At 47.6% G+C, this 24,049-nt stretch overlaps 1 protein-coding gene and 1 pseudogene across 1 annotated transcript in view; one reads left to right on the top strand and one right to left on the bottom strand.

Moving 5' to 3' along the window:
- Positions 1–24,049, top strand: part of CLSTN2 (calsyntenin 2) — a 634,178-nt gene that overhangs the window by 74,938 nt on the left and 535,191 nt on the right. The gene's annotated exons all lie outside the window — the stretch shown is intronic.
- Positions 3,187–4,298, bottom strand: LOC132520758 (condensin complex subunit 3-like; annotated as a pseudogene).

Raw genomic sequence — 24,049 nt, 5'->3', positions numbered from 1 at the left:
AACAAATTCACCTGTCACAGTCTCATAGTTGTTGGCAGACACAAGCCTGGTCAGAGATAAAGGATTTTATTACTCACAGGATACCAGGCAGCACAGCCCCTGCCTCTCGTTCACAACCATTCCCCTTGCTCCCTGAGTTCTACCGGGGCCATTCGGAGCAGCCCAGGTGGATGCTGTGCACACAGTGGGTCTGTGTCACCGCTGAGGAACCCCGGGCTTAGGAACCCACAGTCTTATAAGGGGCTATTGGCAAAGCTGCCCCAAGTTTGTCCTGGAGTAAGACAGCATCTTTATCATCTTGTTCAGGAGACAATCTGCCCTCTGCCCAGGAAGGAGATACTATCTCTATCCTCCGAATCTGTTTCTATAAACGTCCTCGAAAAGATAGTCCAGGACAAACACTGTCACAACACACGTGGAAATACCATGGAGAAGTTCCACCTTCCGCAGCTGTATAGTGACAATAAACTAAGTAGGAGGAGGTCGGAAAGCCAGAGGGCCCAACAGGAGGATGTTGCAGTGACCTGAGAAAGAGATGATGGTGTTTGGACCAGGTCATAGTAGTGCAGGTTGTGGAAAATAAAAAGTTTCCTCTGTGTAGAGCCACTCAGGGCACTCTGCCCTGGTCATGCAGGAGAAAGATCAGTCCTGCTTGCTTCCTGAAGCCTCAACTCATCACTATAGAAGAGAGACTGTGTGATAGTTAATTTTATGTTTCAATTTGGTGGGGCCACAGTGCCCAGATATTTAACCTGACATTATTCTGGATGTTTCTGTGAGGGTGTTTTTCGATGAGATTAACATTTAAGTTGGTGGACTTTGAGTAAAGCAGATTGCCCTCCTTAGTGTGGTGGGCCTCGTTCAATCAGTTGAAGACCTTCATAGAACAAAAGAGCAACCTACCCTAAGCAAGAAGGAATTTTGCAGCATGTGGCCTTCAAACTTGAACTGGCTCTTTACTTGCCAGCCTATATAATGTCATGAACCAGGTCTATCTATATCTATCTCTCCATCTATCTATCTATCCATACACACACACACACACACACACACACACACATATCCTATTTGTGCTTCATCCTGCTTTTGGTGGGAGTCACTGAAGAGTTTAGAGTATTTAGAAGAAGGACATGATTGGATTTATATATTAGAAGGATGCTGAAGAGGGCCAGATGGTGGGTTGGGAGACTGGGCATTGGGGAACAATTTTATTTATCCAGGTAGGAAATGACAAATTTGGTGGCAGAAGTGGGGATGGAGAGGAGGTCTGGAGTGGGGAGATACTTAGCCAGAGGAACTAGTAGGAATCAGAGCCCATTGCATGAGGGATGAAGGGGAAAGTCAGGGTGGGTCTGGTTCCTGGGTACACTGGGGATGCCAGTGCCTGTTGGTACAGGAGAAGGAGAATTGGGCTTGGGCAGCAGGTGATGAGTGTTCTGGGGGGCATGTCAAACTGTGCTCCCTTATCTTGAGGGAGATGCCCAGGGAGCACAGATTTGGGAGATGTCACAACTTGAGGGGGGTTGAAACCCTGTGGAGTGCGTAGAGCTCGTCCCTGTTGTCCCCAGAGCATCATTCCCACGGAAAACCTGTCCGAGTGCCTCACCTGGCATCGCCAGCCTAGGTCTTCACCCAGGGGCCCAACACAGAGAACACAGAGAAGGGTTAATGCTGAGGGGGAAATTCAATACCTGCCACCAGAACTCAGCAAAGGCATTAAACACCATCTGGTGCCAGACAAGTGAAACAAATGAAAAAAGTCTCCGAGGAGACCCCACCCTAGAGGGAGGCGGCGTCTTGCCTGTACTGGAGGGAGTAGGGGAGGGGCTTTCCTTGTGTGCACACATGTGTCCTCAGGTAGAACCCTCAGGCACGTACACACATGCGTTTATGAATAATTGAATCTCCGTAAACCTGCCATTAAGTAGCTCATTTTAGTTTCGCAGACCGCCCCCGCTCTGTCCCCTGTGACGGCTGTCTTGTCCCCATTGATACACGAGGAGAGTGAGGGTCCTGGCCTGCAGACAGGCTCAGAGTGCTGCAAGGGAAGGAGAAAGGCAGTGGTTCTGGCTCAAGTCCTCCCCTTGGGTGTCATATGGGCCACATCCCACCCGGGATGGCAGGTCCGAGGCCAGCAGGCTCCAGGCTTTCTGCTGTGACCGGGAGCCTCCTCCCTCCTCCCCCAGGGCTGGTTGGCCTCTGAGGCAGGACTCTGACACCAGAGTTATGAGTGTCTCTGGCCGGGTGCATTATCTAAATTATTACGGATCACCCCGCGTAATGGCAAAAGTAAAAACCGCTGTTGGCTCAGTGAATAAATCCTCGGTGTCGATCAGTCATCGCGTGGTGTCGACGTTTTTAATAGGCACTATTTACAGGGAGACTTGGCAGCCTGCTCCGTCGTCTAATTGCAGGTGGAAAATGGATGCCGGTCTCGGCTGTGCCGTAAAAATGTAAACTATAAATGACTTAAGTGCTCGTGTGCTCCCTTCTCTACCCAGCACTCATTTCCACCCGTATTTAGATACCAGGTGGAGAAAAAAACTACTCTCCTGTGAGATGATAACTTTTAAGATGTGGGGCTCCCAGCTTCTCCCATCTGATGCCCCCAGTGCTTCCTGGAGCCGTAGTTTCCCTGGTTCTCTCTCCACGGGGGAAGCATCGTTCTGAGCTACGCAGACAGTCCCCTGCTTCTTAAGTGCCACGATGTTACTGCATACTCTTAAGTACTCTGAGTTACTGCCCCTGTGCTCCTTAATGCTCCTGTGGGCTGAAGGGATCGGAAGCTTCCAGAAGAGCTTAACTCCACCACAGAGCCCTGAGAGGAAGTGGATTCTAAGGGTGGGTGTGTGCTGATGATGGCCTGAAAGCAGGTCAGGAGAGCCAGGTCCACGCAAGTGACTCAGTGATGCGGTTTACCTGCAACCTTGCCAGGAGCCAGGCTTGTTTCACTCTACACTTAGCTCTGAGACACCTGCAAGCCCTGTTCTGTTAGAAAATTCCCCGTCAGGGGTGTGTACCTGATGTTCTAATGGGGGCTGGGTGGGCTGTGTGTACATGAGTGTGGCTCTGTATGCTGGGGCTAGTTTTTTTTTTTTCATACAAGGGTAACTTTATTAAAGCAAAGAACTGAATGTAATTTTAAAGGACATTTTTCAAAGGACTCCACCTCCATCATATCTTCTCCTAATTTTTATCTTCGCTGAGAAATTGTGCAAGGTTAAGTTTACTTTTTTCTAGTGTCTTGGCTCGTCTTGGTAGTCTCATCTTCATTTTTTTTTTTTTGCGGTACGTGGGCCTCTCACAGTTGTGGCCTCTCCCGTTGCGGAGCACAGGCTCCGGATGCGCAGGCTCAGCGGCCATGGCTCACGGGCCCAGCCGCTCCGCAGCATGTGGGATCTTCCCGGACCGGGGCACGAACCCGTTGTCCCCTGCATCGGCAGGCGGACTCTCAACCACTGCGCCACCAGGGAAGCCCTCATCTTCATTTCTGATTCTGGCTCTGGAACCTCATGATCACTTTCAGAGTCAACCTTAGCCTCAACCGTCTGACGTCTCCTGTTCGTTCTAGCTGAAGCTATCACTCTTCTCCGTCCTCTGTTGGTCCTTTGCTGCGTGGATTTCGTTCGGGATGCTTTTACCTCCTTGACAGGAGTTATATATAATTCTTTATTCTTTTCATCTTCACTTTGAAAAACAGTTGTAGTTGTGTTGTCATCCTGTGCCATTACAGCTTGGTCACCATGTTCTTCATTTCCTTTTTCTAACTGAAGCTTGATTTTCTCCAAAGCTCTCAGACACGTCCTCTCTTTTACTTGCTCTAGAATCTCATTCAATAGAACGAGAAGCTCTTTAGCAAGACTGCTCCTGAGTTCTAAAGAACTCAAGGCTTTCGTATAGACCCGAATTTCTGGTGAATATGGACATGGTAGGATCTCACTGCAAATTTTTATAGTCAGATTGTCATGAACGTTAAGGCCTGATAATCTTGGGAATTCTTGGCCTGAGGATTTAATCCACTTGGTCTTGTCAAATCTACAGGTAACTCAGCAACATTAGTGATATCTATTTCGGCTAAAGGAGAAGATGCAGGGGCATTGGCCAGTGTTTGTAGAGCTGGAAGAAAAGGCTTCTTCAAAACATTCCTGGTTAGTCCTGCTTGCATAAGCAAACATTGGGAAGAACACGCCTAGGCAATGTTGAAGTCAAACATCCTCTTCAGTCACAGGATTGTACCATAACAAGACAAGACAAGAAAGAATCCTACTGCTAGTTTTTAATTCATGTTCCGGGAGCATTAAGGGAGTCCATGGGACTACTTTGGGATGATTTGAGGGGGTGCCATGAAGTCCCCTCTTTTTATGGGTCCAAACACTTTTACCCACATGCCACGGTACCCACTATTCTACCCATAAGGGGTGCATTTCTTAGGGATTTAAGGCAAGAAGACCCCCCCATTCATGTCCAGAATGGAGCCATTCTCCCTTGTTAATACATTAGTTCAGATTACAGTGTGGAACCATTGAAGGTTAACCATGAAAAAAGGTTCGTTCTCTGTTTCTGTTTTGTAAATAAATTCATTTGTATCAGGCTCACAGACTTAGAGAATGAACCTATGGTTACCAGGGAGGAAGGGTTGGGGGGAGGGATAGATTGGGAGTTTGGGATTGACGTGTACACACAGTGCTATATGTAAAATAGATAACCAACAAGGACCTACTGTATAGCACAAGGAACTCTGCTCAATATTCTGTAATAACCTAAAGGGGAAAAGAATTTGAAAAAATATAGATACATATATATGTATAACTGAATCACTTTGCTGTACACCTGAAACGAACACAACATTGTTCATCAACTATATGCAAGTATAAAATAAAAAAGAAAAGAAAAAAAAAGCCATCCAACACACTTCTGGGGGAGAAGCACAGAATCAGAGTGAGAGTGCAGTGCACCTAGCCTGGCAGTGGGCAGAGCTGGGACCTGGGCACTGCACTTCTGAAGACAAGTAGCCTGGAGAGATGCTGAGAGAACATGGTGCATGCCAAGCTGTCTCGATGGGTGAAAGTGGAAGATTATACCGGGAACTCCAGGTCCACTCCAGGGTAGAGGGGACCCTTGGAGGCAGTGGCAATGGGGCAGAGCCTGTGGCTGGGGCGCAGCCTGGATGCCCGAGATAAGAGAAGCATAGAGGTGCTGGAGGCCCCTCACTTTCCCAGGTGACTCTAGAAGGAGCCAGGCAGCCTACTGGGTGAGGTGGGGAGAAGCACAGGCTGCAGAGGCCTGAGCCATCCCTGTACAGGTGAGAGGCGCCTCCTACATTAATGATGCTTTGGCTCCTTGGTCTGCCTGACTGTGTCCACATGGCCTGCTGTGCTCCAGGCCATCCTCCTAGGGGGGCTCCTCTGCCCTGCTGCTTGCAGTCCTACCCAGCTCCTTAGCTGTACAAATACAAGTAAGGGTGGGGGAGACCTCAATGGGCTGATGAGCTTTTGTGGGTGGTTGGGTTGCTTGCCCTGAACTGATATAATGGTCCATGTGCGATCTCTCAGCAAAAAGGGCTCAGAGTCAGCTCTCTTTTTTTGGCGTCCCACGGCATGCAGGATCTTAGCTCCCCAACTAGGGATCGAACCCGTGCCCCCTGCAGTGGAAGTGCAGAGTCTTAACCACTGGACAGCCAGGGAAGTCCCTCAGAGTCATTTCTAAGTAAGATTTTTTAAGAAATCAAGTGATTGAACGTGGGCAAGTCAAGAAGCATCATCAAAGAAATGCGACAGGATTTCTTGTGCCTTTTATAGATATTACAAAGCCCCACATGTTTGTGAAGCTCAGGTTGTCCTTGGGCCCTGGCCCCTCTGGTCGCATCAGAGCTGAATGGGGTGCAGGCTGCCCCTGTAGAGGACTGAACAGTCGGGAGGGACAGAGAGACAGGCAGAGTGTCACAAGTAGGTGCCAGGAGAGATCCATGTGTGATGTGCAGCTCCGCAAGAAAGAGAGATGAGCCCTACGTGGAGATGGAGGCAGGTGACCCAGGAGAGGTGCCAGGTGAGCAGAGAACCAGGGGAGCTGTGTGTGCAGAGGCCCGGACGGTGCGGCGGCACGGCAAGTGCAGCTGTTCTGAGGCTGAAATGGACAGTAGGAGACACAGGGTGTCAGGGGGTGAGGCCGACAGTGAATTGGGAAAGGGCTGTTTGATAAGGGTACTCCTTGATGTTCAGCCTGGAGGTTACGGGGAGTGCTGAGGGGCTTAAGCAGGGGAGTGACATCATTGCAGAAGGACACGTGGTGTTGCTGAGTAGAGAATGGGATGGAAGTGGTGGAGGCAGGTAGGTGTTACCTAACAGTGCCAGACCCTTGTAAAATAAGGCAAATGCGGGTGTGACTTGTGGAATATTAGATGATTTTGTTGTTAATGTGATGCTTGGTCCCATGGGAGCTAAGTCATGGACCTCTGTAGACAGGTGCAGAAGTGGACCCTCTGAACAAGACATATGAAATGAAGAGCCCCCTTTCTATTGCGTGGACCCTTCCCAGAGTTTGTGCCCTTAAGAGCCCATCATGACACCTTCAATATAGGAAAGGTGCTGGGTAGATGAGGAAGGTGATGCAGGATTGGGAGTAAAAAGATTCAGCCTTCTACGGTGACCTCTGCCCTTCACTGGGAGATGTGTGTCCTGGGAGGCCCCTCCCTCCTGCCATGCTGGTCATCCCTTCTTGGTCCCTGGACACCACCACTTGCCCAAAATCAATGGCTCAGTGAGCAGACACAGAATTGAACAGATCTCACCCCCAGGGGAAGAGAACCAGGCCCAGGACAGCAAGAAGAGAGATTGTCCTGCAGGTAGAGGTTACCTTCAGGGAGGGGGACCTCACAAGAGAGTTACTGGTGCCCAGGCTTGTGATGCTGGTGGCATGAATGGGGGGAGGGGTGGCCCAGGAAATTGGCCCCTAAGAGGAATTCCAGACTGTGCCGAGAGTCACTGGGAGAAATACACAATCTCAGAAGGGGTCTCTTGAAGAACCACCAGTTTGTGAGACAAATTTCTGGTATGGTTGTGAAAATGTCTTCTGTTATTCAAAAACTATTTATTGGACGCCTACTGTGTGCCATCTCTGCTAGGCATTGGGGGTCCACTGGTGACTATGGCAGACCACCCTGGCCTTTCTGGAGTAACTGAGTGGTGGGAGGGATGGGGCACACACAGATCCCACAAAAATGATTTAATTCCTACTGGGAATGACAGAGAAGCCCAGGGGCCCGTTACCTGTGAGTCTTCAGTTTCTACGTCAATATGGCCAAAGCAGGGAATCAGGGGGTTGTGGGGAGGCTGGGGAGAACCCCGACAATTTGGAATGAACGCCCAGAGCAAAGCTTAGGACCGGTTCTGTTCCTGAAATGCAAATGCATTGAAGAGAGCAGGTAGAACTCTCTCAAACAGAGGAAACTTGGCATTGTTTTCTCGAGTCTGAAAGAAAACCTGCCGTTTGTGCCTGGACCTGCCCTTGCTTTCTCTGAGGCTGTGTCCCCATTTGTAATACGGAGAGCAGACTGGAAGGTCCTCCGAGGGTGGGGCTGCTCTGTGTCCCTGACACGCTGGGGCATTGGCCTCCCCAACTAGGGGTACCTCAAGCCCCCATTCCCTCAGCAGGTCCTGGGCCCACATGCAGCACCTCTGCACAGGTCAGCTCTGTGGAGGGTGCTGTCCTGCACCCTGCGTCCCAGTCCCGGCTTCATAAGGCAGAGGAGACGCTGGTACAGCTTTCAGTGCCGTGAGCTGAGTCTGCTGCCCCGGGAGCTGCTCAAGCTGGGCGCCAGGGCGCCTCCATGGTGGCGGGCACCCCAGGGGAGCTCAGAGCTCTGACTCCTTGTTTACCAGGCAGCTCTCACTGGGTGCTGTGTGTCTCACTGTTACCGCCCCTACCCTGCTCCTCTCAGGCACTGCTTCTTGACAGGAGTCTGGTCCCAAGGGAAGAGAGCTCAGGCTGGAATCGCTGAGCCTGGGCGTGGCCTCCACCCGGCCCCAGACCTGGGGTTCTGGCTCCTGCTCCAGGACTTGGCGCTGTCCTCCTCCCCGATCCACGGCAACACGGAAGGTCCCGTGGGGGATGATGGGGGTTGGGGGCCATCAGCAGAGGTTAAACTCTTGGCCTCTGAAGTCCCACTGCCTGTGTTTGAACCCCAGCTCCACTCACTGTAGAGTATAGCCCATCTGGGTCTCAGTTTCCTCATCTGCAAAATGGGGATAAGTATGGATACCTACTGTGTAGCAGGTGAGGATTCAATGAGGGAGTCCATGTAAAGCTCTTAGCACACTTCCTGATGCGGCATTAGCGCTCATTACACTTTGTGGCTATGTACTAATAAGACATGTCAAGTCTGAGCATGGAGGTGGCAGTGTTCCACATGTGCGCCTCCCACGGCACAGGGCACCCCCTGCCCGGGTGCCCACCCTTTGTCTTCCCCTGTGTCCGTCCCTCACACATGTGGGCAGCCTGGGGGAGTGTGCCATCCTCCCCCAGGGAGGCCTGGACTGAGCCACAGGCAGGGCCCACCTCAGCTGCATGTCCTTTTTCCCATGAAGTGAGGTTTTCTTTTTCCCTGGAGATCACTGAGGGGTTAAAGGACTTTTCTGCAGCCCTCTGGCAGCCTTGACCTGGCCCCAGTGGACGTTTGGTCACTAGCAGTTACCCTGTGGTTCAGGCAGCCGTCGGGCCTGGATCTTACCCACACCTCACACAGCTGGGTCTGTGTGATGCCTTCTCGTCCCTATAGGACTATTCGTTTCCAGTCTCATGGTGATACTGCAGGTAAAGGAGGCACAACCTTTGCACGTAGAGATGCACACAGACCCAAGTCTCAGCTCCGTGGCCTCGAGGCAGTTACTTGGGCTTTCCGGGCCTCAGTTTTGTCATCTGTAAAATGGAGATGATAACCCTTATCTTGCAGGATTGTTTTCAGTCTCAAGATGCTACGTATAAAGCGTCTGGCACATATCTGCTGCTCAATAAATAATAGTTGCCCCTTTTGTTAAACGAATATACCCAATGCCAGGGATTTGGCCCTTTAGAATAAACTTTAGTGATCACTTACAAAATTATCTGAACTACACTAAGGAAGTTAAGCTGGAACCATAGTCAACTGCTTGCCTTTGGCAGATGAGAAATTAAGGACCCCACAGAGTTGGTCCCCCGTCTAGGATCTCCCTGGTCAGGAACCTTGCTGTTTCTCAGATTCTTTCCCTTCAGCTGACACATTATTTGTCAGTAAACAGGAACTTTGAAAGGGACCCCAATGTTGTTCCCCAAGTAGTTTTGTTTCCATTTGCTCTCTTGGGTACATTCCAGCTTTTGGTGAGCAAAATTTTATGCATGGGGATGCTGACCCAAACTAAATCCGTGTCCACCCAGTGGTAGGCCTTAAAATACACTCACAAAAATGCTGCGCGTGCAGAAAGGGGTTCACTTTTCTCCAGGTGTTTACTTTGCAAGGCGCAGGTCACGGTTTGCCTCCTGACTCTGTGCCTTCTCGGGCTGTGTGACTACGGCAAGGTACTCATCAGGTTCCCCATCAGAGGTGAGAACAAACAAAGAGCACAGCCATATAGGGGTTTTGTTATCCTTAATATTACAGATGGTTATTTCTAATCTCTCACTGCTTCCCAATGGTTGCTGGTGGGGGATGTCGAGGAGGGGTTAAATCATTCTTCATGAGCAAAGCCGGAGAAGGAGGAGAGAGCGATGAGGCCGAAGAGATGTCCGAGGAAGATTTAAAAGATGTGTTCGGTATGATGTACGATGTGGCCCCCTCTGAGATCTTCAGTAACAGCCGTCTTGCTGGGTGTCCTATCTGAGGTTGGGTTTGCTTTATCGGGGTAAGGATAGAGTTGAGTGTGGGATGGGCGCGGAAACAGCTCACAGGTCATGCAAGGAAATGCTGGATGCCTCAGGGCTGGGCACTCACGGGAACGGAGGAGGTACCCTGCGTGGAGTTACATGGGATTGAGGGCAGTGACCATGGCTGTTGTTGCTAATAGTGAAGGGCATCCCTCCCCCTCCCCCTCCAGGTGGCCCAATCCTGCTTCCCGGAGGGGGAGTGATGGGTGGTGTTTGCGGGTCTACCTCTTCTGCAGCATCTCCCCTCACCCCCTGCATCCCCCCAGGGGGCTGGGAGGAGATTGAGTCCCTCATCCCACTGGAGGGGTGTTGATGAGCTCTCTTGAATGAATTCAAGCCTCAGCACTTCAGTATTTTTGACGTGAGGATATATCACTATGGAAAAGTATTGGAGTTGGGAACCATTAAAGTGTTTCCTGAAGTCCGGCTGTGGACCGCAGATTTATAGGGAAGGGTTTTGTTAGGAGGGGAAGGTGCCGAGAGCGTAAAAGCTGGCCATACCCAGTATCTTTCGCCGACAGAAATGATATTTCAGTAGGTAAAATAAATAGCATATGGACGTGCTTGCAAATACATCACCGCGCCCTTTATGTCCTGTGCGGGGTTGGTATGTGCAAAATGTGTCTCAAGGCTCAGAAAGCAGAAAAAACTAAACAAAAAAAATTGCCTCCCCGTTCAAGGGCCATCTTTCCTCTGCTTCCTCTCCGTGTCACAGAGTGTTATGGGGCTTGGGGAATGGAATGCCGCTTGTCTCTTGTTGGATTGGTCACCAGAATGGGGGTGCCGAGTGGCTGGAGTCGCAGTTCCGACCCCTCAGGGCCTTGAGCCACCCAGTGCAGTGTGACACTCTGGGGCTGGGTGGGCTCAGCGTGAGACCTCTGTCCCCGAGGCCCTCCTGTCTCGGTTAGCTCACTGTCCCCTGCCAGGAACGTCTGGGAGCCGGAGCTGGCTCTTCGTCTTACAGATGGGTACCAGGGGCCCACAGAGGGGAGGGGAGACCCCCATCTCAGAGGCCTCCCCACTCCACACTGCCCGTGCCTGGGGCGCCTCCCTGCCACCTGGCTGAGAGCCCAGGTTCCCGAGCCAGAGGTGGGACAGTGACCTTGAGAGCCTCATCACGCAGCACCTGGGGGGATCACCTCCCTCCACCCTGCCCTGAACGGAGCTCTGGGGATTGTTGCCAATGGCATCACAGGGTAGATTTGGGGCTGGTGGTGAGACTTCCCCTTCAGCTGTGTATTTCAGGAGAACCTGGAAAAGTAAGTGTCGGTCCTTCTCCTGCAGTTGTCAGCCCAGAGGCTTCGTCAGAGCCCACGTGACTCGGCGGGTCGGGTGCAGGAGCCGGAGAGACAGCTTTGCCTCTGACGTAGTAGTGGGTTGACTGGTGTCCGCAGAACCTCAGAAGGTGGCCTTCTTTGGAAATGGGATCTTTGCAGGTGCAACTGGTGAAGATGAGGTTCTACTGTGTTAAAGTGGGGCCTAAATCCAACCACTGGCATCTTTATCGGAAGAGGAGAGGACACAGAGATGCAGCCCCAAGCCAGGGGCCCCCAGAAGCTGGAGGAGACAAGGAACAGCCCTTCCCTACTGCCTTCAGAAGGAACGTGGCCCTGACAAATCTTACTTTTGGGTTTCTGGCGTCTAAAACAGTGAGAGAAGAAGTTTCTAGGCCACCCAGTGTGTGACGATTTGTTCCTGCAGCCCCAGAATCTCAACAGGTGGAGAGGCGTTGCTCCTGGATCTGCCTCTTTGAAGAGGGCATGTGGGGTGCTGGGATTTAGCCAAGGGGGTAGAGTTTGAGAAAATGAGAATGTTCCAGATTGGGTTTTCTGTCTCAGAAGCTGTAGTAGTCAGGGGTCTCCGGAGAAACAGAGCCAATAGGATGTGTACACACACACACACACACACACACACACACACACACACACATGAAGATTTGTTTTGAGAAGTTGGCTTATACAAAGAAGGAGGCTGAGAAGTCCCATAGTCTGCTGTTTGCAAGCTGGGGACCCAGGACAAGCCGGGGGTGTAATTGACTCTGAGTCCGAAGGTCTGCGAATCTGGAGCTCAGAGAGCAGAAGATCTCTGTCCCAGCTCAAGCAACCAGGCAGGAAGAGACAAATCCCTCTTTCCTCTGCCTTCTTTGTTCTATTCAGGCCCTCAGCGGGGTGAACGATGCCCGCTTGCACTGGTGGGCAAACGGCTTCTCAGTCCACTGATTCAATGTTAATTTCATCTGGAGACACCTTCCTAGACACACTCAGAAATAAGGTTCTGCCAGCTCTCTGGGCACCCTAGGGTCCAGTCAGGCTGACACGCAGAATTAGCCATCCCAGAAGCTATGGCTATGAAGAGCATGGCCCCCGCAGAGCGAGTCGTGGAGCTTCTGTATTGCATTTAAAAAGCCCCACTGACTTGTACGGGGCAGGCTGTGCAGGAAGCCAAGGGCTTCCTTCTGAAACTGTGTGATGGGTTCAGTGGGTCACTTCCATGTTCATGCTGTTACGTCTTAAAATCGTTTCCATCTCCTCTTTTCTCTGCCTCTTCCCCAAACTCCCAGGATCTGGGACATTCTCATTCTGAGACTCCAGCACATTCTCTCAGGCTTTCTAGAGGTTTCTCTCCCTCTGTCTGGAGTGAGAATGGAGGTGGTTTGCAGTAAATGGAGGAAGGAAACAATTTTTGAAGAGAAATGAATTCTCTCCTTTGTTGTTTTTTTCCCTGACTTTTTACATTTTAAGTATGGCAGAAATAATGAGTTTTGTGATTCAAAGTCTGGTGTCCATATGGTAATGCGTGTGTCCTTAGCGTTCACAGTTGAATTTAGATCTGTAAAGGATCCCAGGGGAAAACAGAACACCGATAAGGATGTCAGGCCCACGCGTGCAAGGCCTGTGCCCCACATGTTGACTTTTTTTTTTTTTTTTTTTTTGTGCGGTACGTGGGCCTCTCACTGTTGTGGCCTCTCCCGTTGCGGAGCACAGGCTCCGGACGCGCAGGCTCAGCGGCCATGGCTCACGGGCCCAGCTGCTCCGCGGCACGTGGGATCTTCCCGGACCGGGGCACGAACCCGTGTCCCCTGCATCGGCAGGCGGACTCCCAACCACTGCGCCACCAGGGAAGTCCCCACATGTTGACTTTTAACTTTATTGTTCGAAATTTGAAGTCATCCTCGTAAAAACATTGCCAAGCCTTTAGAATACTCTTCCCCAAACTATCTGACTCAATGAATTAAGAACTTGGTAGGGAATGTGGGCTTGGGGAGTGTCTGCATGTAAGAAATGCACACATGCAAAACACAGAGATGAGACATGCTATATTTCAGATGTCTAAATATTGTAAATTTTGAAGTTAAATTTCCCCCAGAGCTTTGGCGTTTGTGTTATTTTCATATCTGGTGCTGGGATCACTATCGTTTGATTCTTCTAGGAGTCCTCCTTATTTCTTCTCCCCATCTCCTGATCCCTCTGCTTCACCTTGGTCAGTCTAACACAGATCTCCAAAGACTCAGGTTGGAGACCTCAGTGAATTTCAAAGTCGCCAGAATACAGCGGATAGAGTTCCCGAAGGCCAAGTTCAGAGAAGCCAAAGCTGTTTCTGAGAGGTCAGAGCTTCAGCTGGTTCTCTTAGCATTTCGCCTTGGCTCTGCATCTTCTGTGTTTTGGTTCAGTGATGAAACACGCTGTCCATCACGGCATGCGGCAGCACTGAGAACTGTCAGGAGCTGTGTGCTGGCAAAAACCACAGAGCCGGGGGCGGCAGCAGGATGCGAAGTCACCCTTTCCCGTCTGGAGGGCTTGCTGAGTGCCAGGCACATGCTAGCTGCTTGACATACCCCATGCCACATCCTCCTCTTGTGAAGTAGATAATATTATACCCATTATAGGGATGGAAATGAAGAGTTAGGTCACTTCTCCAGTGTTAGACCTCTGGTTAGAGGTAGAATACAAGCCCCAGGATGGCTGCCCGCAGAGCCCCTGCTCTTTCTTATTTCCCTGATACTGACTCTCTTTTTTTGTTGGTTTGTTTGGGTTTTTTTTAATTAATTTTTTAATAGGAGTATAGTTGATTTACAATGTTGTGTTAGTTTCTGCTGCACAGCAAAGGGAATCAGCCATACGTATACACATATCCACTCTCTAGACTTCATTCCCATATAGGTCATTACGGAGCACCGAATAGAGTTCCCTGTGCTATACAGTAGGCTCTTATTAGTTATCTATTTTATATATATAGCAGTGTGTATATGTCAATCCCAATCTCCCAATTTATCCCTCGCCCCTTCCCCCGCCCCCACCCCCCCGGTAACCATAAATTTGTTTTCTACATCTGTGACTCAATTTCTGTTTTGTAAATAGGTTCATTTGTACCATTTTTTTAGATTCCATATATAAGCGATATCATTTGACATTTTGTCTTCCTCTGTCAGACTTACTTCATTCAGTATGACAATCTCTAGGCCCGTCCATGTCGCTGCGAATGACATTATTTTGTTCTTTTTATGGCTGAGTAATATTCCATTGTATACATGTACCACATCTTCTTTATCCATTCCTCTGTGGATGGACATTTAGGCTGCTTCCATGTCCTGGCTATTGTAAATTGTGCTGCAATGAACATTGGGGTGCATATATCCTTCCGAATTATGGTTTTCTCCGGATATATGCCCAGGAGTGGGATTGCTGGATCATATGGTAGCTCTGTTTCTAGTTTGTTAAGGAATCTTCATACTGTTCTCCATAGTGTCTGTACCAATTTACATTCCCACCAATAGTGTAGGAGGGTTCTCTTTCCTCCAGACCGTCTCCAGCATTTCTTGTTTATAGATTTCTTGATGATGGCCATTCTGACTGGCGTGAGGTGAGACCTCATTGTAGTTTTGATTTGCATTGCTCCCTGATACTGACTCTTTAAAGCTGGGTGTATGCTGAACTGTATCATCAGGGAGCTAAGAAGTGGACAGAAGTGGGGAGTGCGGGTCACACTTGCAGCCTCCAGTTTCCTTGTCTTCTAATGCGTACGGGAGGTCTCCTCTCACCAGACAGGCGGAAGACTCAGAGAACATGGGGCTGAGGCGCGGTGGAGACCTTGTACCCCACATTCTCCCATTGAGGAAACAGCCCCAGGGTGGGAGGACACAGGACTAATCAGGTACCTGACACCCAATGTTCTTTCCTACCCCTCTTCAGTCTTTTTACAAGAAAAATGGTCTTGTCCCCTCACTGGAGATGATGTAACTGAAATCTAAACTCCTGAATGCACTTTTGGAATTGTTCATTAAAAATGCGTGCCCAACAATATTTTCTCGAAGGACCCCAAATGGCAGATAAATGGCATCTTCCGCCTTGACGTCCCCTCGTTGGCACATGATATTACAGCCAGAGAAAGAGGGTAAGGGCTCTGTGGCATAAATTAGGCTGAAGAAAGAGGAGCCCCGGTTGAATGGTGGGCGCGTGTCCTTCCTTTCTCATGTCAGCCTTCTGTTGAGGAGAGCTTGACACTGCCTCTTCTAGCTTTTATTCATCTTGGAACATCTTGACAGCGCCATGTCAAAAGGCTAGGATGCCCTTCTGCCAAAGAACTCAACAGCTACGCCTGGTGTTTTTTTAAGGGCCTCCAATAAATCCAGGTAAAGGATTGGTATTCTTAGGAAGCCAGTGGGGGTGGGATGTGGTCAAGCTTTGCCTCTGTTTCATTTTGTGGTAAATCAAACCAATTTTTACACGTGGCACGTGGAGGGAAGACGTTCTTGGACTAGGAAGATGGGCAGAGCCTTGTTTGGTCATTCTTGGCTATTTTCTAATGAGGAGTGACTTAACAGTTGTCAACGGGTTGGGTGAACGTAACCACCATATCCCTGGAGTGGTTGAGGTGTGGACTGTCTGTGTCCTGGCGGCCACCCGGAAGGGTCCCGGGGAGGCATCCTTACTACTGCAACTCTTGCTGTCCCGAGTGAGGAGATTAATCGTTTGCATAAATGTTTTGAGATAGAGCAGGTATCCCTTGCTATCCAAAGTCTTGATGCTTTTCTCTCAACTTTCAGGCACCAAATTGACTCTGGGCTTCTCTATTTGGGAGAAGCATCTAAGTGAACGGGTTTGAAGATCAAGGGATATTTGTATAGTTTCCTTATTCCAGGCATCTCTTGACAACAAGGACGGCATAGGTGAGTTGGAACTTGGTGTAATGGAGAGGACACAGACTCAGAAGCTGTTAGAACTGGGTCTCTGCTGCTGCAGTGCAACGGGGTGGTGTTATCCAAAGCTGACCTGGGGAAGAAATCAGGTGGCTGGCAGCTTGCATGATTTGAGATGCGCTGGGGAAGATTCCTATGTCTTCGAGTAATTCTGTGCTCAGACTGAATTATCCATCCAAAGTCACATGGTTAGTGAGAGACAGAGCTGGCATTCAAATCAGGCAGTCTGGCTCTACCGTCTGTGCCTGTAGCCGCTGCACAATTGACTGGGGACCTTGGGTGAGTCCTTCCTCTTCCTGGACCTCAGGACCCCTCTGTAAAATGGGGAGGTTACGCTCCAAGACCTTCAAACCGCTCAGCCGTCCAGGCACTCTCTAGCCTAGGGGATACTGGGGCACGCTGCTCTGGGCCCAGAGCAAAGCACAAATAGGTGGGAGGACCCTTTGACCTCCTTCTCCCCCTACCGCAGACAAAAGGAGGGTGCTGCCCCCGGACATATTGCATGGGGCTTGTCCTGAAAATTATGTCTGTGCAAAACGAACAGGCTTGCTGGGGAGAACAGGCTCATAAATATACTCAGGGGAAAAATTAATTCGTTAAAAATATATTTCCCATGTAGTCTTTTTATGAGTCTGCCTCAAATTTATTCTCATTCTCCTGCTCTGTCTTTGCTCCCACCAAGCCCAGGTTCCAGGGCCAGTAAGTACCATTTCTGGGTGGTCCACAGCGGGTACACGGTGGCAGAAGTGTGGGCACGCCTTCCTGCTTCCTGTCAGCTGGGCGTCAGGCATGGTGCAGAGTCGGCAGTGGCCCAGGACCCAAGACCTGGCTTCCAGCCCCGCATCCGCTCTTTGCCATCTGTGTGACCTTGGGCAAGTCGCTTGGTCTCCTTGCCCCTCAAATTCCCCATTTACCAAATCGAAGGTAACAAAATACTCCTCTGGGTTTGTTTTCGAGAGATGAGTTGGTGTGTAAGCAAAGTGAAAAGGGCTGTAGAGATGAGAGAGACAGCCTGGCCCTTGACAGAGAGCGGGGACGCTGGAGTCAGATGGGTCCGGTGGAATCCGGCTTCAACACTTATCAGCCAGTAAGCCAGCGTGAGTCCCTTCACCTCTCTGAGCCTCAGTTTCTTTATTTGTAAAATTGCAATCATGACCCCTACTTTAGAGAGTTGTTTCAATATTAGAAAAGAAATAGGAGGCCTGGCACATAGTAGATAGTATAGAAAAATTATGATATGCTCTGGGACACAGCTTAAGAGAACACTGAGGCTGCACAGACCTCCTGTGTAGACCAAAGGGACGTAGCATGGTGGCAGGGTCAACCTAACTGCATCAAGGACCAGGTTCTCAAAGGTAATGACTTCACAATGATAACCAAAGCAGCTTTATTTTTTTTAATTATTTATTTATTTTTAACTTTTTGGCCTTTCCACATGGCATGCAGGATCTTAGTTCCCCCACCAGAGATCGAACCCGCACTCCCTGCAGTGGAAGCGCGGAGTTTCAACCCCTGGACCACCGGGGAAGTCCCCAAAGCAGCTTTATTGAACACCCACCTTGGGCCAGCTGCTGGGCTTCGGAGAAGAGCCTTCCCCTTCTGCTGTAACTTCCCTGGGGTGCCAGGTATGACACCCCCTGCCCCATTCCAATGGTGCATTTATCTGTCTTCTCCAGAGGCCATGAGCACATTCTTAAAGTGCATGCAAAACACCTGATAATTTAGTGTGGGAGCAGAGAAATAAACACAAATGCCGCTTATCATTCTGCAAGCGTCCTTCACTCAGCACCGACACTACTAATGAAACGGGCAGCCATCGGTTTAATAAACAGTTGAGTAGACTGAAAAAAGAGGAGAGGCAGAACATTCTTCAGGGTTCCTGGGATCTTAGGTGAGCCAGGAAATAACCGAAATGCTGTTTTATGTCTGTGCAAAATTACTTTTTTTGTGTGTGCATGTGCATAACTGGGTGAAACGCTGGGTTTTACTAGGGAGAGGGTCCATAACACTCTTCATATTCTTAGAGGGCTGAAGCTCAAAAGGTTACAGCCTATTAATCTACTGAGTCGTTTTTTTTTTTAGACAGGAGGAGGTGGAAATAATTAGTTGTATCATAATATATGGGAGAAAATGTCTCTCATTAGCCTTTTAATAGCTTGAAAGGGTGCAAACTTTCAAGACCTCACCGATGGACGTTTTCAATTAATGTTGAGTAAATTTGCATTTTGTAAATGTGACCAAATGTGTAGGACGCTATATCTGAAACATTTCGAGACTCTGACAGAAAGTACAAAGCCAGAACATGGAGGTTAACGCTGTTAATCTCAAGTCAACTCTCTATTTGTTTTAGAGATGGCTTTGCAGTGCATAGAAATTAATAAGTAATTTTCTTGGTGACAGCCTGAGGCAACTGAATTAATGCTTAAACCCAAGTCTATGCAGTATGGAAAGGAGCAAATGATTTTTATAGAAGTTGTCTCTAGCAGTAGGGGAGAGGGAGGTACTATGGGGGAGCATCTAATGAGAATTCTCATATTTTAGTCATTAACCTAGAATCAGGATGTCACCATCCTGTCAGAGAAAGAGGAAATAAAAATCCCAGAGGCCACAGGAGTCTTGAATGCCAAATTGGAATCAAAGTTTGAAATGGGGCTTGTCCTCTCTGCAGAGGTACTCTGTGCTGTTTCCCTGGGAATGATCCCCTTCCTGCCATGAGGCATTCCACGTGGGTAGTATGCCTGCAAATGCTGACCCCAGGGGGTTGCAGATTTAGGGGAGCCTGCCCTGCCTTCCTCTCCTTTATCAGAACTTCTCCTTCAGCTGGAATTCCAGCTTCTGGAGATCCAAGAGAGTGAGAAGCATGGAGGAAGGTCAGGGGGAATTTTTCGGGGTTTGATATCCATTGATATCAGTCAACTTTTTTTCCTGCAACCTCTTCATTCAATAATTCATTTATTCTGGGGGAGAGACTTGAAGTCAAATAAATCTAGATCCAAATGTACATTTCTCATCCACAGAGTGGGAATTGTAATGCCTACTTCACAGGGTGGCCATTAGGTATATTAATAAAGCAAAGCCCAGGTACCTGGTGGGTCTTCAATGGTAGTTCGGACTGAAGCATTGTTATCCTATTCTGGGCAAGAAGCAATCTATCCACACACACAGTCTATCCAAACACCGTGGGCTTTGGGACCTCCCTTCTTGTCCTTCTTATGCCCTTAGTGGCCTTTCGGGGAATTTTTATGGGAATTTCTGGGAACCTACCCTTACCTGGTTTAGGGATGATTGACACTCAAAGGACATTGTTTTCTGCCTAATCACACATATTGGAATTTTTCTGAGAACAACATTTTCCTAGGGAGTTTTAAATTCTGGCCAGCCAGGATGCTAGCTAGTCCTATGGCCTGTGTCAGCTAAGGAACTTTTACCAAATCTCTACCTCCTTTGGAATTCTGATTCATCCCAAGACCGGAAGAGGGCTTGGAGATCCCAGTGGCACCTTGTCAAGGGAATCACTAAGTACCTAGGATGGCCCATTAGTTGGAATGTCTTTCCTCAGTGTACTGTAAGCTTTTTGTGAATTATACAGGGTGATAGGAAACCGATGACTCTGAGAGCTTCTTGGGTGGTCTTCCAACCCCACCCTGCCACTCTCAGTCATTCCCAACACAGCGGCCCTGTGAACATAGAAGAAACAGAGCATGGTGAGAGGGTGGACTTTGGAGTCCGGGTTTGAGTCCCAGCTCTAAGTCCTACTAGTTGTGGGAAATTGCTCCATCTTGGATAATAATAATACCTGCATCCCAGGGCTGTTATGCGGATTAAATGAGAGGATCCACCACCCTCTGCCTGCCTTCCCGACCTCATTCTGAGCTCCCTGGGTTCCAGTCATGCTTGTTTCCTCTTCATCCCTGGGAAGTACCATCTTAAGACAGCGCTTTTCTGCTTTGTGCGTCTTCTCCCCAACTCACCTCTCCAGCTGCGTGGGTGCCACGTGCTGCTTTCACATCTTTCACATCTCAGCTGGAAGGCACCTGCTCTGAGCACCAGCGCTGGACCAGGCCCCCTGTCCTATGCTCACAAAGTAGCCAGTTCTTTTGGCGTTCACCCCCACTTGTAATTATAGATTTGTGTTTTTATTGGATTAAAATCTGTCTCTCCCGGTAAACTGTGAGCTCTGCAAAGCTGGGGACCGTTTCATCTGCCTGTTTTCTTTCCCACTGCCTGGCCTGGGATTTGACACCAACTAGATGCTGGATAGTATCTGGTGAATGAGTGGCTGAACATTTATCTTCTGAAGCCCTGGCAAGCACATACATTCCACTAGTGTTTTGTTTCACTTTTCAGAATGGCTTCCATTCCTCCATTCCATTACAGGCACACCTCTTTTTATTGCATTTCACTTTATTGCACTTCTCGGATACTGCTCCTTTTTTTTTTTTTTTTTTTTTAAACAAATTGAAGGTTTGTGGCAATTCTGTGTCGAGCAAGTCTATCGGCACCATTTTTCCAACAACATTAGCTCACTTCATGTCTCTGTGTCGCCTTTTGGTAATTCTCACAATATTTCAAACTTTTTCATTGTTATTATACTTGTATGGTAATCTGTGATCGGTGATCTTGGATGTTACTACTGCGACTTGCTGAAGGCTCAGATGATGGTTAGCATTTTTTAGCAGTAAAGTAGTTTTAATCAAGGCATGTGCATTGTTTTTTTTAGACACACTTAATACTTCAGTATAGTGTAAATATAACTTTTATGCGCACTGGGGAACCAAAGCATTCACATGATTCGCTTTATGGACATATTCGCTTTATTGCAGTGGTCTGGAACCGAACCCGCAGTATCTCTGAGGTATGCTTGATCTAAAACATTTCCAGCCCAGCCCAAAATCCATAGAGTGATTTATGCTGCTTTTAATTAGAACCAGCTCTGAGACAGCTTGGCTCAAGTCTAGAAGAATCCCATGACTTTGTCAAGTGTTTGCCCTGAAGATTCAGATGGCATTGTACACCTGTACCTTTCCTTGTTGATACACCTGTTTGAAGTAAGTGGGAATTAATGATATCCTGGGGTACATATCATAATACAGATATGTAGGTAAAAAGTCCAACCTACTGTACAGCACAGGGAACTCTACTCAATACTCTGTAATGACCTATATGGGAAAAGAATCTTAAAAAGAGTGGATATATGTATATGTATAACTGATTCACTTTGCTGTATGGCAGAAACTAACATAACATCGTAAATCACTATACGCCAATAAAAATTAATTTTAAAAAATGCCCAAATCTGGGCACAACTAAGACATTTGGAAATGTTTGGATTTTCACTTTCAGAGTCTACTTTCCTTCCCCTTTGTGCATGAAGTGGACATAGTATTAATGTCCAAATCACAGCATTGCACCGAATGCTCTGCCCATTCCCATTATTCTTGTCCCTTCAGTGAGGATGCTAGATCTGTTTTTATAGGAGGTTGAGCATCAGATAAAATGCAAGACATTCTGTCACTCATCAGAATGTTTCCAACATTTAGCATTTTGCCATTAATTTTGACCCACATTTTAGATCGTATTTATTTATAGATGGGAGTATGTTTAATCAAATTCTTGAACATTATGTACACTGTTAGAGGTAAAGAGTGGTAATACTTTTTAGATTAAAATGTGTGTGATAACTATAAAGAAGTACAAATTACAGAAAATAAAAATATAAAGGAAATAAAAGCCTTACATAATCCCTGCACCCTAAGATAATTACAGTTTGCATTTTGGAGTGTATAATTTTAGTCTCTTCTCTTGTGTTATACGTATATATTTATATACCAATTTGGAATCATACAGTACATGCAATTTTGTAACATCCCTTTTCTGAAAACAAATACATTGACACATTTTAACAATCTTAATGATTATTTTCAAACTTTTAAAGAACTTTTTGAGGCTGGAAAATTTCAAACAGATATGACAAGAAACACACCACTGTTATAAACCTTCATGTACAGTTCCCCAGGTTCAACACTTCGGTACGCGGGCCTCTCCCTGTTGTGGCCTCTCCTGTTGCGGAGCACAGGCTGCGGACGCACAGACTCAGCGGCCATGGCTCACGGGCTCAGCCGCTCCACGGCATGTGGGATCTTCCCGGACCGGGGCACGAACCCGCGTTCCCTGCATCGGCAGGCGGACTCTCAACCACTACGCCACCAGGGAAGCCCAAGTTTCAACACTTTTGATTCATCTGCCATGGAGGTATTTTGAAGGACCTCTTAACCATCATGTCTTTTATCAATACATGAGCCTGGATCTCTAAAAGATAAGGGCTTATCATTAAATACATACCCACAGTGTCATTATCTCACCTAAAAATTAATAGTAATTTCTTATCATCATGAAATATTCAGTCACTGTTCAAATTTCCCCAATTGGCTTATAAAAGATTTTTACGGTTTGTTTGAATAAGGTCCAGTTAAGTCCATAAACTGCAATTGGCTGATATGTCTCAGAAGTGTGTTTTAATTTAAAAGTCTCCCTGCGTGTGCACGCGCGCACATGCACTTTTTTTCTTGCAGTTTATATGTTAATTTTTTCTGTAGATTTTCCCACGGTCTGAAATTATGTCCCTGTGATATCTTTATAACATGTTCCTCTCTACTCTGTATTTCCAGTAAATTGATAGTTAGCTCTAGAACTTTGCTAGGTTCTGGTTTGAAGTTTTGGCAAGATGACTTCATGTGGTGTAGCATATTCCCATCAGATGGTATGTAATATCTGATTGTCCTTACTTTTGTGGCATTGGTAGTCATTAATGATTATTGCCTAAGTAATTATTTCACTGGGGCCTGTGGAATAGTGATATTCCAAGTTTATCATTTCTTCTGCCCTTATTAGCTGAAAGACTTTTATTAAGATAAACTTCCCTTTATTAACTCTTTGGCAGATTTCAAACTAAGCAGTTGGTTCCTTAATCTTCCTTACTTGAAGGTAACTAATGTGTGTTTTGTGTTCTGTGAAAACACGGATTGAAGCACATTTGATGTGCTTTTCAGTAATTATTCAGATAATAATGTTTCAGTTAACATTATTATCTATATTCAAATTGACCTGTCTGTGGTCAGTGGAAGCCTCTTTAGGCCGGCGCCTGGGTTCTCTGAGACACAATTCCGTAGTCTTTGATGACATCCGTGCTTCCTGTCGTGGCAGAAATGTACACAGGCTGCACATGGCTCCTCTTGTTCATCTTCTGCCCCAGACCTAGAATTAGCCATTTCTCTAAGGGGTCTTTGTTCCTTTTTACTGAAAAATGTGTTTTAGGTAGGAGGCGTGCCATTGCTGCTGGGTTTTTCATTGTTTCTAGTCTTCTCATTAGCTAGAGCTTGGGAAAATGTATTCAGTTAAGCTATATGAAATTGTCATGTTATTGGTTAAAGTGATCCGATATTGGCAATTTCACGTGGGTTAACCTGTTTTTAGAGAAAACACATTATGAGTTCAAACTGATCTGTTCCAGTGAGTTTGTCTTTACTTCATTGATCCTGACAATCTGAGCCACTTATCCCTAGATATCTGGTGAGGCCAGTTCATACTTCTTTTCTTCTCTTAAGGGTTTCTGGGCAAGTGTTGATTTGGAACGTCATTCATTCATTCATTGTGTAATAGATGCAAGTCTGTCCCTTGCATCCACCATAATTTATTTAATCCATTTCCTTTTCCTGAATACTTTGATTCCATTTGTTCTCTTTGTAAATGTGTCTGCGGTGAACATATTTGAATATAAATCTTTCGTGTGTATTTCTGATGATGCCCTTAAGATGAACTCTTAGAATGTGGAATTTTGAGGCCAAGGGGTAGAGACCTTTTAAGGCTTTTGGGTGCATTTTGCCAACTTGCTTTCCTCTCCTGCTTCCACCACTGTTCACTGTTAGGTTTTTGGTCAAATTCTTCATTCCTAGTCACATG

The sequence above is a fragment of the Lagenorhynchus albirostris genome, chromosome 5, assembly GCF_949774975.1.
Source record: "Lagenorhynchus albirostris chromosome 5, mLagAlb1.1, whole genome shotgun sequence".
Taxonomy (NCBI): Eukaryota; Metazoa; Chordata; class Mammalia; order Artiodactyla; family Delphinidae; genus Lagenorhynchus; species Lagenorhynchus albirostris.
Note: the sequence above shows the minus strand (reverse complement) of the source record. Positions and strands in the feature narration are given on the sequence as shown.